Here is an 18,805-nt window from a genome sequence, read left to right on the forward strand (position 1 = left end):
ATGCTCACAAGGAGGAAAACAATCGGCTGTCCTATTAAGGCAAAGACAAACGAGGGTTTGGAGCAGAAAGGGGCGGGGGAGACCTGATGTGTTTGACATGCCTCCTTTGATGATTCAGTACACAACCAATGCAACAACAAAGGGACCTGTTACAGGAATTCAAATCTTCCCCTACCTAAATGCATTGCAGCGGGTATTTATTGTACTTTACAAGCCCTGAGAGCCTGATACTGGGTTTCATTTGGTTTTGACGAGCTCTTCAAATAAAATGTCCAGTGTCGCTATGATCAAAATGATTTGTTACAGCTCACTAAACGCTGCTGCTGCACAGTCATTCGTTTCATTCTCATTTTAAAATTTACCAAAATGTTTCACAGAAAGCACGTAACACAAAAAGTGTACGTCTCACAAACAAGTCTCTTTACCAAGGACCTCAAGGTATGGATGTGCCGGAGGTGTAAATGCTGTACAAAGACAAATTACAGTTAATGCGTATATACAGAGCTCTGCAATAGTCCTTCATTAAAGAATTTCTGGTTATTCTTCCTGGTCCTATATTCAATGTCACGTACGCTTGCGATTGTAGTCAAGTATCTCTAAATCACAAAATAGGAAAGCTGCTCTTTAAATACCATATCAATGCTGTCATCCTGTCTTTCTACTATTGCACAACACGCCAACAATAATCACCATCATCATATTTAGGATGTTCGGTCCATCTTTACTACCACCTGCAGTGGTGGAATATACCTACGAAAATCTAAAAATATTAAATAATTATTGTTTAACTTTATTGTCTAAGTTGATATACTTAAAGAAAATGTGTCAGACCATTTCAGGCAAGTTAAATAAACTATGCTGATCTGCAAATTTGTGAAAAATATGGCAACAGTTTAAAGACAAAATAAATATAAAACATATATATAAAAAAAGAACCCTTATTACCACCATGACTGGTTACATTCAGATAAAGTCTAAGATTATGTGCTCGTTTCATTTAAAATAACAAAAATTACTATTCTTTACTACTATCCCTGCATCTCTCAGCTATACTCCTGACCTGTGTGTGTGTGTGTGTGTGTGTGTGTGTGTGTGTGTGTGTGTGTGTGTGTGTGTGTGTGTGTGTGTGTGTGTGTGACAAAGGGGTCGGTTCCCACTGCGCCACATGTGACCATCAACCTCCCCGCAGGCAAGGTGCTGGACGAAGCCTCACCGGCTGCCATGGAGACACGGAGACGGCTAATGTAGCAGAAGGGGAAGCTGGCTGGCCCAGTTTGTCATTCTGTTTGTGTGCTGATTCAGACTTAAAAACAGGTACAGCAAAAAGAAAGGGGGGAGGGGCAAAGTCAGTGGAGCCGTAAAGACACATTAGAAGCCCAGAGGAGGATTTGTGATGGATGAAGTAAATGGGATGCTGCTGCAGACTCCCTGGTGGCCAGGATGATATGAGGATTTTTTTTTTTAAAAGTAAGTTATCTTCTTAGGAGCATGTGTGAAATTTGCAGAGATATTCCCTTTTTTAAAGATTCTCCTGTGTCATACGCGACAGACGGGTCTATCAGTATCAAAGCAAATCACACACATGTGAAATCTAATTTCGACAGCCCATCTCCTCACTGTATCCTTCCTGGATGAAAATGAAAGAAATAAAAAATTATTCATTTCAACACCCTGCTCCCCCTCCATCCCCACTATCCATGACTTGTTTTACGTCCAACAACGATCCGTGGAACTGCTGCGAAGCATATAAATCTGGCTACGAGGACAGGCTCATTGGCAGCGCTGAACAGAGTGAGCAGTGGTAAAATCCAAAGGCACTACGTCTTTATTATACTGCACGGTCCAAATGGACGGAGCGACAAAGGGGCACAGAGAGATCTGATTCGAAGCGGCAAGTGGTGGAAGGACTGGAAAGGAAGATGTCATGTTGTCCATCTGGCGCTGAAACTATCACCTGTCACACACTCAAGTCAGTCAATCACACATGGGGGGCTTAAAGTAGATCAAAACATGAAACACTTACAGCACAACCTGCAGTGTTAAGACAGGTTATATGGAGGGAAGTGCGGTGTGATAGAAGTCTGCATCTTTTAAAAGTAAATAAATACAAATCAGGGTGTTAGACGACATTAGATAAGCCGCCGATACTGTAGAGGCGCCCTACTTGTAAACCTTTATAATACTATAATGCATATGAAAGGATTTTACTTTTTAACCGACTTGAAAACTAAAGAATGATCATGAACACCTAAAGAGCGATTTCCCTAAACAGAGGCAGACAGTGAGCCACTAACTGCCCGGTGTAGCTCTTGCTATCTGGGTACTACGTAGCAGCACTGTGTATTCCCGATTTTTATTTAACGAAGCATTTCTTATGATTACAATCCAAGAAATCACGGCCCAAGTTCATGTTGTGCCCATTCATTCAGTGTTTTTATTCTATTAGTCCCCTATCCTCTCGTTTTCAGATCACCACACTTCCTGCCTCGTCTGTGTAATTGTCCGCCCCGCCCTAATGAGTTGCACCTGTTCCTTGTTGACCTCACTCTCCTATAGTATTTCAGTTATCTGTTCCCCCGTTTCTGCGCCAGTTCGTTCAGTATCCAGTGGCTATTGTTCCAGAGGTCTTCCAGTGTTACATTGCTCTTTGGTTTTTCGGACATTGCATACCGTTTACTGACTTTGCCTTAGCCTACTCCTTACAGGACTAACTTGTTTGCCTATTACTAATTGCCTATTACACCTGTGCATTGATCCTGTGCTGTGGCAAGTAAAGTCTGTTGTTTCGGAGTCCTGCTTTTGGGGCCTCTGGCATCGCTTACTCCAGTGGAAACAAAATAAAAATTCAGGGGCTCATTAAAGTCATCAAGATTCATCCTCTGGGAAGCATGAATGCCAAATTTCAATCCAGCCGTAGTTGTTGCAATATTCATCTCTGGACCAAAGTGTTGGACTGACAGACATAGTGCCGCGCCTCCAGCATGGTTAAAATCAAATAAACTCCCCTGCTGCTCATCTGCCTTTGAGCTTCATGCAGTCTTTCTTTTATCTGCCCTCCTTTCCTTGATCACTCATCTCGCTTCTCTGCTGCATCTCTCCCTCCTCAGTGGAGCTCATCGCCAAGGTTCTATCACCCCACGTCCCTCTAGGGGATGTGTCCTTGCGTACCAGAGGAAAAAGTGGAAAGAAAAAAAACAATCAAACAATCTCAATCACGGCAGGCATGTGTTGTGACACCTTTACCCTACAGACACAACACAGCATGAAGCCTTTTACCACAGAATGTCCCCAAACAAGCTCTGCCAGGTTCAAAAGGCGAGGTCACCCTGGAAAAACAATACATTTTACAAAGACCTTCCCCTCCCGGGATAACAACCATATTAACTACTGTCCTCCTGGGCCCCAGCATGCCTGAATCTGACAAAGAAAAATATGAAAAATTAAAATAAAACACACCCTCTGTACCCCGTCGTATACTGCAGCTCAACCAAGCCACCACTGCAAGCCCATTTTTACGAGGTGAAATAGCTTTCAAATTCAATCCCCAAGTCAAATCTCAGAGTAAAATTAGATGCCCATGGCTAGGAAGTGTTGGGAGAGCAGGGAGATATCTGCTTATCTGGCCGGCCAAAACAGAGGACAGAGGATGTAAACATGAAAAAAAAAACGAACAACAACAAGCAGTGGATTTATCTTTTATAGCCTCTGTATAATCATTGAGTCGCCATATGCTGCTGCTGCTGTTGATCATTTTCTCATGATGCTTTCATGAAGAGTGGTTGTCACAGATTGTGTCATGTCCCTGTACTAAATAATGAAGGCATGTGAGAGTCGACGAGGCAGACAGCCCCAGATGTTGAAATAAAAAGGAAAGTGGGTCAGGTGTCTAGCTGATGCCGTACACACGGATACATGAGCAGACAGCGCTGAGTATTCAGCACCAGGAAACGGCACTCAAAGAATGGATGGTTATCATTTGTCAAGCTTTAATCTATATACAAGCTGGTCACATGACAGTTGTCAGTTCCACCTGAGGCAGTGGCGCGTAAATCCAGAGCATGAGGAATCTGCTGGATGTAGTTCATAGTCTGTTTCATTAAAAGGTGAAGAGGTCAGGTGCAGAGGTATTTCACCTGTGCTGTAAATGACTCCCAGGGGTCTCCCATAGATCTGTCAAATACATCATTGACTTTGTGTTGGGAGGGGTATGTAGAGTGAACCTTCACAGCTCAATGATGATGCACAAGCTCATCTTTCTAAAATACCACACATCCATCACCCTCCATATCTGCCTCAGATGTGGACCCCGACCCCACAGGTCCAGCGTCCCATAGGCATCTGATCAAAATGGACACACAAACCTCAACAAACGCTCCTGCAGCCGACCAACACTGGATCGTCATGCATATCACGCTGTTTACGATGTGCCTCGTCCGCTCCAGTCGTAAATCGACCATAAACAAACAATCCAGCTCGTCAATCATATCTGGATCATTTGACGAATCATGCGCCACGCCCTTGTCAAATTAAAGCTCCTTTATCCCGGGTAATAACAATAATTATCACCGCAAAGTTAAAAGAGCTTCTTCTGGTCTTTGCTCACTCATAAAACCCCACTTGCGCGTGAGGTTTATGAACGAAAACATTTATTAACGCCTCTAACGGGGCTCATACTACATTTCAATGGCTATATGATCACTATAATATAATGTTTTATAAGTAAGACATTCAGTTATTTGTGGATGATCCAGTATTACCCGGCAAGGCAAATTCCTTTGCACCTAAGCCATGTTCACACAAACAAATAACAAAAAAAAAAACCTGAAGGTTTGTTTTCATTTTGCTGCATGTTTCCAGTGAGAAGATCAGATACCAAGCGACTGAGTCTGATAAGTCTGCACATAACAAGGTAAGACTTTACAACACTGGAAAGTTTTCAAGAAGGCAATTGTTTGCTGCTACACAGTGAGACGTTTTGTATTCTCTACACCATTTTTACACATTTTGAGGCAATAGAATTTTTTTTATAAAAACTATTGTGAATTATTTATTAGGCTAAGTAGCCTGCATTAGCCCATTAAAATAAAATGTTCAGATGTCAGTCATTAGTTTTAACTTAAAGCAAAGTCCACTCACTGGATCCGTCTGCATTTTGAAATCAGGGATGCTCTGACATTAAATCAAAGCTCATTCTGACCGCTTTGTCACTGGGGTCAGTGGATCTTCAGTTGTGCAGGAGTAGTATAAAAACACTATAAAAACTCAGTACTATATTATCTGGATATAGATAAGGAATACTCTGGGTGCTGCAGCAATAAACACACTATAAAGAAACTACCTGCCTTCAAGTTCAAGGTCTTTTATTTAATTGAGCACTCATGCAATGATGCTAGCGCCTTTACTCAATGTGTTTTCTCATAATTACACATCCAACTATTTGTATTTATGGGACACAAATTGGACGAGAAGAAGCCTTTTTCTGCAGCAGATATTTTGATGTCACACCAGGAAAACAACAGGTAGAACTAATAACATTAATTACGGCTACATTCAATTAGTATGTAGTACGTTTCAGTATTGTGCTTGAAGACTGGCATGACTTACTGATACACGGTAAGAAACACAACAATTGTGTTTAGCAGTCATTTAAGCAAAATTGTCATTCTCTGGTTTCAAATTCTTAAATGTGAGGATTTGCAGGTTTTCCTTGTCACACATGAAGGCAACTGAAATATTTGGGTTTGGGACTTTTGGTCGGAACAAACAAGGATTCAAAACACTTTGTGCTCTGGGAAAAAGTGATTGGCTTTTTTTAGAATGTTTTCTTGACATTGCATCAATTTGTCGAGAAAATAATAGTAAGATTAAACGATTATGAAAGAAATTGTAAGTTGCAGCCACAGTATATTGACAAAAAAGTTTTAATAATTGATTAATCATTTATCAAGCACAAATGCCAAATATTTATGTGAGGATTTGTTGCTTTTCCCAGTAGGAAGTTAAATATATTTGAGTTTTGGACTGTTTCGGACAAAAAGTCACAACAAGTCACATAAAAAAAACAATTAATCAATCTTTTCAAAAAATGATGCACAGATTAATCAGTAACAATTGTTATTTGCGGCCCATGCTATTAGTTAATTAAGTCAAATATCTGCAAAAAACAATCCCTTTTGTCCACACACCACCAAAACAAGTGGAATTATAGAATTATATATGATTTACATGTGTATCATGAAACAAACTACCTCTGCTGTCATCACAGAAGTCTACCTATGCATCCAATATGGCTACTGAAGGGTGCACTACGCCTCACTACATTACTCCAAACTGGACCCTTGAATGGTGGCTGACTAACCAACCTCCAACAGATGCATTTTAACAGACCTGGCTGGTTGTAACTTCCCACATTGAAACATAATGTAAGTAAAGGCACGTGCTGTATGTGTAAACTGCAGTATCCACAGATTATTCAGCCTATATTCTGTCAGTGTCATGTATGGAGTGAAACCCCCTCTGCAGATTCTCATCAACTTAATGGATTGTGAAAGCAAGGTAAATAATTTTCCTCTGACAACAGAGGATGCATTAGCCTTCACTATTTGTCACAGTTTACAATCCATCCTGCAAACGGAAATAACGGAATCTATCATTGGAGGAGACACCCACAAAACAACGGGAACACCGGGGAGACGATGATTGATTCAAATTGGATCGTTTTCAGGAATCACAGGCAGGAAAAGGAAGAATCGGAGCCAGATGCCAAAGGTTCACGGCTTTACCCCAAAATAGCATTAAATACTGTCATTATGGATAGATGCACGAGAAAGCAGGTGTATCAGTACGCCTGTATGCACGCTCACAAGCCTCATTTTAGATAATGCGACTAAACAAATCGAGTGTCAGGATGCAGGAAAGAGAAACACGGCAGTGTCAGCTCACAAGCCTGCTGCAGACCATCAAAACCTTGATACCAGGAAACTAACAACACAATGATCACTGCATTAAATAACACATCTACTGGTGTGCGCAATTCTCTGAATGCGTCTCAATTTGTGGGATAACCTTGGAGGTCTAACACTGCGAGTTACTTCTGTCATCTTCCCTCGATTGCCACTTTAAATCTTATCCTCTTCTCCTCTTCTCTCCTGTTTCCTTTTTATGGCAAATTTAATTTACCCAAGCATTGCAGGCCTATTCAGGCTCTGATTCAGCTGAGGAGAAACCCCCCTCCCCACAACTGGCAGATACGGAGACCTTACCTCATTACAAGAGGTCAACGCTGGCACCTCATCAATTGTCAGAAAGCTCTCAAAAAAAAAAAGAGCTTGAAATTGATTCATTGTCGACAGCTCTCTCAGAGTGAATCATGTGACAAACGTTATGAATAAAAATGTACAGAAGCAGAGTGATGATGAGGAGGAGGAGGATATCTGGACAATCAGAGAAAGCGTGTGTTTTCAAAATGGCAAGAGCTTAAATATACATCAATAAAATATTGTATCATGATAATGAGGCTAATGTAAATATGGGATTGCAACTCTCAGGGAGGAAGTGTAAAATCGGATTTTTTTTTGCAATGTCTTACTGAAATTACACAAGTCATCCCTTTAACAGTCAAAGAGATCAAATTTGTCTTGTTATTTGAACACATTTTACATGGGATTTAAAAGTGCATCTCTACATATGCAGTATGCTACATTACAAAAGGTACTTTAGGCAGTCTCATCGATTTCTAACAACGTCTAATGCACCCAGAGATATATAAACTTACAGTTGACAAATTCCTATTACTTCACAGTACATCATTCAGTGCCTACTACTACTGCTGATCATTTGTCAAACTTTTTTGCGTATAAGTTTCACCTAGAAGCACAAGAGTCTCAATTGGCTCTGCAACTAATGATTTTGTTTTCATAATCAATTAATCTTTCTTTTATTTTTGAGATATTCCATTAAATTGTTCAGTCTGTCAAATGTGACGTCTTGTTTTGCTTGACAAAAAGCAAATAAGCAAACAATATTCAGTTTTTAATGATATAAAAACACAGAAAAGTAGCAAATCCCCACATTGGAATATAAGGTTTGACATTTTTGATTAATATATTACTTGCAAATTTCTTGTCAGTTTCTGTCATTGACTAATCGGGTGGGTTTCAAACAGTGGAATTAAAGTTAAATGATGATGAATGAAAAGCAGTAAATATTAACTTTAGCAAGATTTATCAAGATGAATAGTTTTGTGATGGGGAAGAAAAACAAGTAGTCTTCATCAAGTTACCTAAGATATGATAGATTTTAACTTGCATTTTTTATCTGCACAACAGAAACTTGTACAAACGGTTGAAGAAATGCATTCATGTTCTAGATGATCATATTTCAATAAATTAGCACACATTTGCTAATACTGTTAATGGATGAGAAAAATGGCATCAGTTAATAAAAGGATAAGAGGCATGAGGCGTTTCTGGTTCCAAAAGGAGAGAAAGACAAAAAGTCAGCACTAGTCTCGCTTCCAAAATATCATCAGATCTCGAGGTATCTGGTCAAAACAGTGGTGATATTTGAAGTTCAGTGTAAATGGTGTATGGCAGCTAAATGGAAAAAAACACCAGATACTATCAAAAAGCAGGATTTGGTTCATCTTGTAACAAAATGAACCAGTCTACACTTTTCATAAATGGCAGCCCTCAGAGACCAAACAAAGTGTTGATACTGAATGTTAAACAGGTGCGGTAAAGTGCTGTGTGGATGAGAGCCAACAGTCTCATGGGCTGCCACTGAAATTATTTGTTTTCTTCAGCTAGCACAAAGATAAACAAACTGTCCTTTACATGCTTCTCATGTCTGTCTGAACAAGCGTCTCAGTGTTTCCTGTCACTTCCTGTTTTGGTTTTCTGGGTATTTTGCTAGACCTAGCTACTTCCTCCTCTGAAGGCTTATCTTTACACAGAAAGTAACTCGTGCTGCAGATGGTGACTGTGACATTAAAACCTTGTATTAAACACAGCAGGAAGTGCACATTATCTGTCTTGTTATGCCTGAGATCAAAACAGCAGTGAAGAGATGTGGTGGAGACACGGACTAAAGTGGTTGCCAAATAAAACATTGCCGCATCAGGAGAACAGATTACTACATTTCATTTCTGCCTCAGAGAACGTCTTCACAACTGACAGAGTAACAGAATAAAAACTCAATCATGCATTTTCTGCATAACACACATTATTCCAACAGTGCTGCAAACCCTTTGTCCTGCGATGAAAAACAATCCAGAAGATGTGAGCGATAACAAAAAAAATATACAGTCCTGAAATCCCAGAGCTCACCTACAGCAACAATATGACAAAAACAAAAAGATAACAGTATGTGAACTCTGGGTGGAGGGAAAAAACTAAATCAATATGGTAAAACTCCAGACACAAATTACCCAAGATCCTGTAAAGGCCGCTTTCTCCCAACAGATGGGAACCAATTAGCCACCTGACTCCCAGAAAACACTTGGGCAGCCGTGTGGAGCCAAGATGCAAATGAAGCAGAGGGAAAGGTGGAAGCGGACCTGCCAACGTCTTGGGAGAGGGGAAATAAATGAAGGAGACAGCGGAGGTGCAGTTTTGGAAAATAGGGAGAGAATAAAGTGGGAAATGATGTATGGAGGGCATGCAGAGCTGGCTGAAGGTCCCTGGAGAGGTTACAGAAACAACGAGCAGAGGGCAAAAATATCTGATGACGGAGAACATCGTCCAATCCTGCAGGCGGTGAATCCTCCATCAGCCCACATCAACATCAGCTCGACATCTTCAATTTGAGGCTAACATGAAATCATTGATCTAGTTAATGAACATCTTGTCATATTTATTTAAGTGCTGCACTGACTAGACTAGAGGCTGCTAGAACTGCACGAACATGGTAAACCTTATATCTGCTACACATCAGTATGTTAGCATTGTCATTATGAGCATGTCAGGACGGTGACATTAGCCTTCAGCTTAAAGCACCACTGAGCCAAAATACAGCCTCACAGTGCTGCTAGCATGGCTGTAGACTCGTAGGGCGGGTTCACACCAGCCTTGTTTAGTCCGGTTGAAGAGAACCAAAGAGTGTTTGTTTACCCCCATGGTGTAGTTTGTTTTCTGCGCAAACTCTGGTGCAGATCAAACAACTGCTCACTTCTCGGACCGCTGTCAGGTGAACTCCGGAGAGGTTCATTTCCAGTGTTAACACCACTGGAACCAGTAAGGAGAAGTTTAGTGTACTATAGTATGTAACATTTCGTGGGTTAAAACTTTACTCACCCTGTTTTGGTGACTGGAGAACTAGTAACACGTTTGCTACCAAAATGTCCACAAGCAGGGGACAAACCTGGACTCATGACGAGGAGAGATGCCTCCTGAATATTTGAGCTGAAGAGAACGTTTCTCGGTTACTAGAGAGCATGCATAAGAGAGGTGCATAAGAACTCTGACTTACTGTAAAACTTTGATTAATAGCCCGGGCTTTTATTTGCTAAAATCACTGAATTGACCTTGACTATATTTGGGACAGGCGTCCATATGGGACATGCCTTTAATTCCTCTTGCACAAAACTGAAATAGGCTACAATTAAACAGTTTACTTATTTCAAAACAGAATATTACTTGTATTCAAATCATCCAATGATATCAAATGCACGTCATTCATTTGATCCAGCTCCGACAGACGGCTTATGCGCTTTTATTTTGTGGGCAACAACATAACAACACAGTGCTGGATGAGAATAGTGTGGCAGAAGTTAGCAGACAGAGAGCGACGAACTTCACATGTCAGGATTCACAACTTGAATTAATATTTCTGAAAAGCTTATTTAATTCCTTTGATCGTTGGACCCTTACAGACTTAAGGAATATAAATAACCAAGGAACGGACACATTCTGAGTTAACGAGCACCTCTCTTGTACCATGCAGGCTACGCCAGTAAATCTATATGAATTCGACTTTGGAGCTTGTTGTTTCCGTTAAATGAACTGAACAATTGAATTGTGGAGAATCTAACCAATCTAACGATGTGTAGCATGTCCATACAGACATATTGATCTACACTGAACAAAATTATAAATGCAACTCTTTTGTTTTTGCCCCCATTCATCATGAGCAGAACTCAAAGATCTAAGACTTTCTTTGTACACAAAAGGCCTATTTCTCTCAAAACTTGCGACATCTGTGGCATTGTGCTGCGTGATGAAACTGCACATTTTGGAGTGGCCTTTTATTGTGGCCAGCCTAAGGCACACCTTTGCAATACCCATGCTGTCTGATCAGCATCTTGATATGCCACACCTGTGGTGGATGGATTATCTCGGCAAAGGAGAAGTGCTCACTAACACAGATTATGCTTTGTGAACAATATTTGAGAGAAATAGGCCTTTTGTGTACATAGAGAAAGTCTTCGATCTTTGAGTTCAGCTCATGATGAATGGGGGGAAAAAATAAAAAAGTGTTGCATTTATAATTTTGGTCAGTATACATTTAAACATTAATATTTGTATTAACATCTAAGCAGCTTAGAAGCCGGTAAAGCAGGCGAGCCGGCTGGTTAAAGAGGTTTTATACATCCGAACAACTTCTATTAATACCAGACCAGGCGTTTAATGGAGACCTGCGTTTATTTGTCCAACTGTGCTCCCACACCAGGCCAATAAATGGGGTAGGTGGCTAGTTAAGGCTCAGCTATTAATTTAAGTTTTACGATATTCAAAATATTCAGCGATAAAGAAAATTGAATCCAGTGAAGTGTTGAGCATTGTCGTGGGAAAGTAAAAAAAAACTAAACAGTAGTCAGTGTATATATATATATATATATATATATATATATATATATATATATATATATATGCAACATTTTTGAATGCCTAATTGCATCTCACATCCCTCTATAGTGATAGAAAGAGAAAAAAAAGGCTGGAATATGATGCCAAAACAAGTTAAACTCTTAAGTACAATTTTCAAGCTGTGATCGTGTCTAAAGCTACGTGACTGAGCAAACACAAAGGCAATGTTTATCTTCATTCTTTCTGACCGTTCACACAAGGTATCAGGCAGCTGTTAGATAAAGTCAAGTAAATATTGGTTAGTGTAGGTGATACAAAGTGACATATTCCCCAAGAGATTAAGTCGCACTGGTTGCGATGGCTGAATTCTATTAATTTGTTTAAGTTTTTCAAGGACACCAGGAAAAACATTTACAGCAGGGCAGAGAAACGCAAAAAAAGTCACTTTTACTAATATAATACACACTAAACGTGTTGGTTTTAAGTATAAGGAGTGAAACAAATATATTGCAAATTAAGATGTTCGAATTCCACCTGGGAGAAAAGTGGGTCAAACTGGATATTTATTTACTTTAAACATTCCTCTGTCTATGGATCGGAGGATTAACAAGACACAGACAACAATGATTAAACAATAGTCAAAACCGTTGCATCATATGCTGTGAATTCCTGACTTTTAGTCACTAGAATCAGTCAAACTACAAACCCCTTAATCCTACATTTCCATCTCTCCATGTGTTATTTTCTAACAATATATGTCCAAAAGTATATGTACACCTAAACATTACACCCAAATGTGATTGTTGAGCATGTAATTCCAAGACAACGGGCATAAATCTGATACTATAACAGCCTCCATTCTTCTGGTTTCCACCAGATGTTGAACCTACTGCATTATCAAGTTGAAACAGGAAGCAGTCACAGGTAGCACAGACGTACACCCTGTCCACATACTTTTGGCCACATATTCTATCGTGCTGAGGTGTTATGAGAGAGTTGGAGCCTATCCTAGCATGTGTAAGCCAGTGGCCAGTCTCTCACAATTATACATCCTCAAAAAGGACCAAATGGCTTCTAATAGAGTGTCAACAAAATCATCCCTTCAGAAAAGTCTGATGTGTTGCCTTTATTCAGGCATTCATAATATATTTTCCTTACATACAAAGTGCTTTATGATCTTGCACAAGTAAAGTTCCTTATCTTGTTTTAACAACTTGTGCAAATTAAACTGATGCAATTGAATAAGTGAGATAGCAATTTCTTTGCAGCTCTGGACCTTCGTTCTCATGTTGTTCCACATTTTGCATGACGCAAAGACCACAATGTTTTAGTGAAACGCCTCAGCAGCTTTTAAATGACTGCGAGCCCAAATCTACGGGTAGGTTAGATTGAACACTTATTTTGTTAGGTATATTTGCTCTGGTAAGAACAATGCCATTTGGACTGTGAAGATGTGAGTTGTCGCCCAAGAATTGGGAGCAATAACAGGCAATGGTTTTATGGATAAAATCCAGCTTCTTCTCTGTCTGTTCTTTCATTTCACTTAAAAGTGCAGAGTGCAATCAGATTTGTTTTGACTGCCTGAGTCTTGTTGCCAAATTCTCTAACCTGGCTGGTTGACAAGTTACCGTAACTCATGTGACTGTTGTTTAGGGGAACTCAGCTCAGTGAGAACTTTAACAAAGCAAATGCAGAAATATCAACCTTCTGTTCAATAGTTCGATCCAAAGAATACAAAGTGTATATGTGCTCTGCATGAATTCATTTTTATATCTCTTGGTGATGGAAGTGCAATGTGTCTGAATGTCTAAACTCTTATGTTAAGGGTAACTACTTGTCCTCCTGCGAACTCGTTGTTCCTGAACCACATGGACCTGTTTGTACAAGTTACTACATCGTCTCCTCGTGAGTCATCAACGCTGATCCCTGTTCAGCTATTGCACTTGGCAAACACTGTAAATCTCATGCACATGTTGACATTAATGATGGCATTGTTTCACACGAAAAAAAGCATAAGCTTGACTGAAAACATCCAAACAGCCACATCTAATGCCCAACTGCCCCAGAGTCTAAGAACACCCTGGGCCCCAAAAGCTCCATGCATACTGTGTGTCAACTGGTTTAAATGTTAATTTAAACAAACATTTGTATGGGGATATGCAGCACTGAAGAAAAAATCAACTGCCAAGTCTTTATAGGAGGTATTAGTATTCTTCTTCCATGAAGTTGGGGGATTAATAAATCACAGATGAAAGAAAACAACAGTCAAAACTGTTGCATATGTTGTGAAATCTCGATTTTTAGTCAGTATAATTGGTCAAGCTACAAAAACCCTTAATCCTACATTTTCCATAATGCAACTGACCAGCATTTTTTATTAAACCGCCTATGCCTGGCCCACGACTTTCAAACGCCATGCCCTCAGGCTTTCATTAAAAATGTAAGGTTTCCTTGCCAAAGCCAAGAAAATACACGACCCGTTTTCACATACACAGATTGAGTAGTACTCCCCATGAGGGAGTAAATTGATCTTGATGTGTAAAATTGGTAGGGTCATGCTTGATTATCTGATCTTGAGGTTCAATTATTTAAAAAACTATGTCAATTGTTTTGTTTTAACACCTTCATTTCTACATCTTGTGCTGACATCTTCCTAAACTGACTTGAATAAAATGAATTTACAGCATAATCTGGGGTCAAGAGTGTTACAGCATTGAAAGAGGGCCATATACATTGCACAAGAGTGGGATGAACCGGGGGGAATTCAGGGCTCCAATCCCCACCAAGCTGGTTAATCTGGTCTTTAGACTCCTTGTTTTGTCCAAACTTAACACCAAACAAGGTATTCATTAACAAAAACAGACTATAGACAAAGGCTGTCATATCTTTTCTGTCAACTAACTGATTAACAGACTAATCTGAACACACACTTGCATCATTGTGTTGTTGTATACAAACTAAAGAAATCAGTAGAACACCATGCTAAAGGCTGCTGCAGTGAGACTGAACAGTCGCCATCTATACAGCTGTAAGCACACATACAATGGCCACCGTCTACTGTATGTCATCATCAGTGTAAAACCCACAGCAGGAAATAATTTTCGAGACAAGGAGGAAACAGCTCACAGACCAGGTTTACTGCTCACAGAAAAAAAAAATCATACCGACATAATCTCTCATGCGAACACAGTAATCCTGCAGGCAATTAAGTTAGCCCAGAATTAAGTAAGAGTTGACACATCTTAAATGTTGGATAAAGTCCAGCAGCAGCAAATCAATCTTTTAAAAAAAATAAAGCAGGGGGATTACAAGGTTTTTAAAATGAATGGAGGAAGAAGGCCCACAACTTCAAATTTACATTAACAGCAAACAGAATGCACAGCTTCATTAAACAATCTCCCGCCTTCTTGCTGGAAATCCTCCTGACCCATTTCTCTTTGGCATTTCACAAAACTAAAAACAACAAGTGCTTCATCAGAACATGCATGGCCTGTGGCACAGCTGGAGCCCTCATCAATTCTAATTCTGCTTCTGAAAACACACCGGAGAGGGAGGGAACAAGCCACTTACATTTCAGTATCGCCCTGCACTTCCACTCTAGAGGTGGGTGAAACTAAAGATGCATCTGATAAATAATACTGGGGGGGGGTCTCTATAAATATAAATAACAAAAAGCACTAATTTGTGTTTATAAGACTGCATAAGGTAACGCTAAAAGTTTGCTTTATTGGTTTTTAAGAGGAGCCAATCACTCTAACGATGGGTGGCAGGAATTCAGATAACAACACAAAGGACGTCTGATAGTGAGACAACAAAAGGAGCATATTGATTCATTTAAAGAAAAACAATGTCTGTGGACCCCAAGATTAGGGGTCAAGTAAGAAATGAGTGGGTATAAAACTAAAGAAAATGTTTAATTTAAACATAATTAAAAGCAGCGTTAATCAAAGTAGGTTACAGACTCCTGGAATTAAATGTTTATTCAAATACTTACACCTAAATCATGCATTCGCTTTGCATGTCTGACTGAACACAATGCACATGCAAAAGTGTGCAGACAAAGCCCAACCGGGAAGGGATGCTGCTCCCACCTTTCACGGCGAAACAAAGCGATCCTCACCTTAGAAAATAACTTTGTTGCGTTTCCTCAACACTCCGTAGCCTTTCAGCCAGACTCCATGCAATAAATCATCATTTTAAAACGGAGGAGAAATCTAGAGCTCACCTTTTGTTAGTTCCTCTGTAGGATCACAGAAGCAGCCCTCGCTCTTGTCACTGGGTGTCTGCACTCATCCACTCCTCCGTGCGTTTAATCGGGGCAGCAGCAGCAGCAGCGGCTGTGAAATTGTTGATGCGCGCTTCGCCTTGTTTAGTGGGCGGCGTGGCTGTTCGCTGTTTTCTTCCTATGTTTCAAAACAGCGAAAAGCCCTCCCACTCCCTCCGCTCGCCCTTTACTGGCTCGGCCTCTCTCTGAACGCGGATACGCCCTCTCACAGTAGGAGACAGTCAAAAAGGTATCTACACACCCTACAGGCTTCGGGTGACACGGTGATAATAAAGCCGTTTCGCCGCAGGCTGGGGTGTGATGTGTTGTGAGGTCTGGCCGGCGCTGAGCAGCACGAGCAGGCAGCGAAGAGTCCTGCTGCACCGCTGCTCCCCGCTGGCTTTGGTGGCTCTGACTGCGCTGCAAAAAATGTCCATCCTGACATGGCTTTGTGGTCTGACACACTTTTAAAGTCGCGTCAGAGGCGCGCACAGAGGCGCACAGCCTGCCCATATTGTGCTTTGTAGGCTACCCTACATGTCCATGCTTTATGTTTGCCCTACTGCAATAGAGAGGCACATGTGAGGACCAGATGACCCTCTTGTTGTCCAAATTCCCCCACTGGTTGACTCCCCTGTGGCTGCCCACATGCCACCCAACTGTTTGTCCAAAAGTCCTTCTCACTTCTTCCTTGTTATTTTAATGCCCCTTTGATTGGTCCAATCATGCCTTTAGATCAACCCAAATGCCCTGCTGGTTGACCCAAACAGTGCTCTGGTCTGTAAAAATGCCCCTTTGGTCAACAAAGTGACTGAAAGTGCTTGAAATGTGAATAAGGTAAGAACTGGTACTTTTTTTTGTCACTTCAGGCAAAATGCCCCTCTGGCTGGTTCAAGCACTCCTCTGGTCACTAAGTGCCTGTCCTGTCACACAAATTGTCCCTCTGATTGATCCAATCAGCCCAAATACCCCACTGGTTGGTCCAATTGTCTTTCTGGTCACCCCAAATGCCCCTTTTGTCACCCGAGTACCTTTCCAATGCCCCTCTGGTTAGCTCAAGTGCTGCCCTACTGTGATTTTAGCACATAATCTTTACTGTATCATATAAAAACTCCACTTCACTTTCCTCAAGTCTGCCCCCTGCCCTTATAAGGGGGCAAAGAGCAATATCTGTTACCCTCACCATAACCAACGCTCCTTTCAATTCAACATCCACCTTTGAAAGGCCAAGCCAACATAAGGCCCCTGTGAAAAGAGGCGGGGCTGCGGACTTACAGCACAGAGAGCTTTAAATGTGAGTGTTTCTTCTATTTTTAAAAGCATAAGAGGAGCTTCAGTCAGAATATTGAGAATGGTGATATATTTCACATTTAATGCATTTTAATAGAAAACATATCAAACAGATCCAAGGAAGGTTTAAATCAAGGGCAAGTGGACTTGGTTGAAGATACTTGAAGACGTTTCTTCTTCAGACGGCCTCTGAAGAAGCCTCTTGGATGATTTAACCTCTTCAAGTATCTTCAACCAAGTCCACTTGCCCTTGATTTAAACCTTCCTTGTGTGACTGGATGATTGAGAATCTTTAGAGACATATCAAACAGATATATATATTTTAATCTTACAAGTCTTCCATGACCCCATCTACATACGAAGCCCAAGTTTCACCAGCTCTAACCCTTACAGAGTGGACTGCTTTTACTTCCTGCCTGTTTTAATATCATTCATCCACATTAGGAGGCTTGTGTCATTGTGATGTGAAGAATAACGGTTAATGAGGTCATTAAATACACTTTTAATGGTTAATTCATTAAACAAGGTTTAGAAAGCTTTTGTATGTTAACACATTGTAGCTGTCGTCAAATAATCCATGCAGAACAAACTCACTGATGTTCAATCTCAGGAAGCAAGGTGCTCCAATTCCAACTCCAGCTGCAACCAAGAATGTAAAATTTATGAAACTACAAGATTATGCACAAGGCACATTTGATTTTTGGAACATTTGAAACAAAACAACAAGAACATTTTGCTCAACATACTGCAGAATGTGCACATTTAAAGCCTTTTCTCTTTAAAAAAAACAAGCGAAATACTCTTCCTGTAGACTGAGGTAAGCACACCTATTTCCATTTGACACGTTTAAAGGGGATAGTTCTATTTTTTGAAGAGGGGCTTTGTGAGGTATTTATCCATAGTATTACCTGCAGTGAATATCTTCAGCGAGTGACAAAGAAGCATGATGACAAACAGTGGAGAATATCTAGCCTCACAGCCACTATTAAAGCGTTGGAAGGACGCCTTTGAGAAGTAGCGGCAACAGGGACTGGGGTCTTTGCGACACTCACCATGGAGAGTGAGCCTTACCTGGGATGAGGTTTCGCAGGGCAACCAGCTCCAGCTTCTGGATTTAGTGGGCGGGGCTTAGCAGAATGATACGAGCAGCGGAGAGAGACGCAGAAGGTTTTGCATTGTATGTTAAATTGTTACCGACTGCAGCCTTAAGTGGTTAAATTGAGCAGTCATGGCCAACACTGATAAAATTCAAACTCAAACGTCCTCAAAGGAAAATCAGAGGAATGTATATACCAGTGCCATTGAGCACCACCTTGATGGCTAAAATGGGGATCTAAAAGTCTATAATGACCTTTTAAGATGGTTACTTTTTGTAGTGTGTGGCTGCAAAGGCAGCCACAAAGAAATGTGAAAGTGTTTCCATGTGACAAGTCAAGCCAGGCACAGA

The 18,805-nt window shown here is 40.6% G+C and overlaps 1 protein-coding gene across 1 annotated transcript in view; it reads right to left on the bottom strand.

Moving 5' to 3' along the window:
• The window catches only part of LOC119912850 (E3 ubiquitin-protein ligase RNF152-like), a 47,660-nt gene extending 31,176 nt beyond the window's left edge, over positions 1–16,484 (bottom strand). Inside the window, 1 exon segment of the mRNA XM_038732080.1 lies at positions 16,030–16,484. The gene's annotated coding sequence lies outside the window, so the exon portion shown is untranslated.
• Between the last annotated feature and the right edge of the window lie 2,321 nt (positions 16,485–18,805).

The sequence above is a fragment of the Micropterus salmoides genome, unplaced genomic scaffold (assembly GCF_014851395.1).
Source record: "Micropterus salmoides isolate LMB-PRFRI ecotype aquatic unplaced genomic scaffold, ASM1485139v1 Ms_hic_scaffold_1, whole genome shotgun sequence".
Classification (NCBI taxonomy): Eukaryota; Metazoa; Chordata; class Actinopteri; order Centrarchiformes; family Centrarchidae; genus Micropterus; species Micropterus salmoides.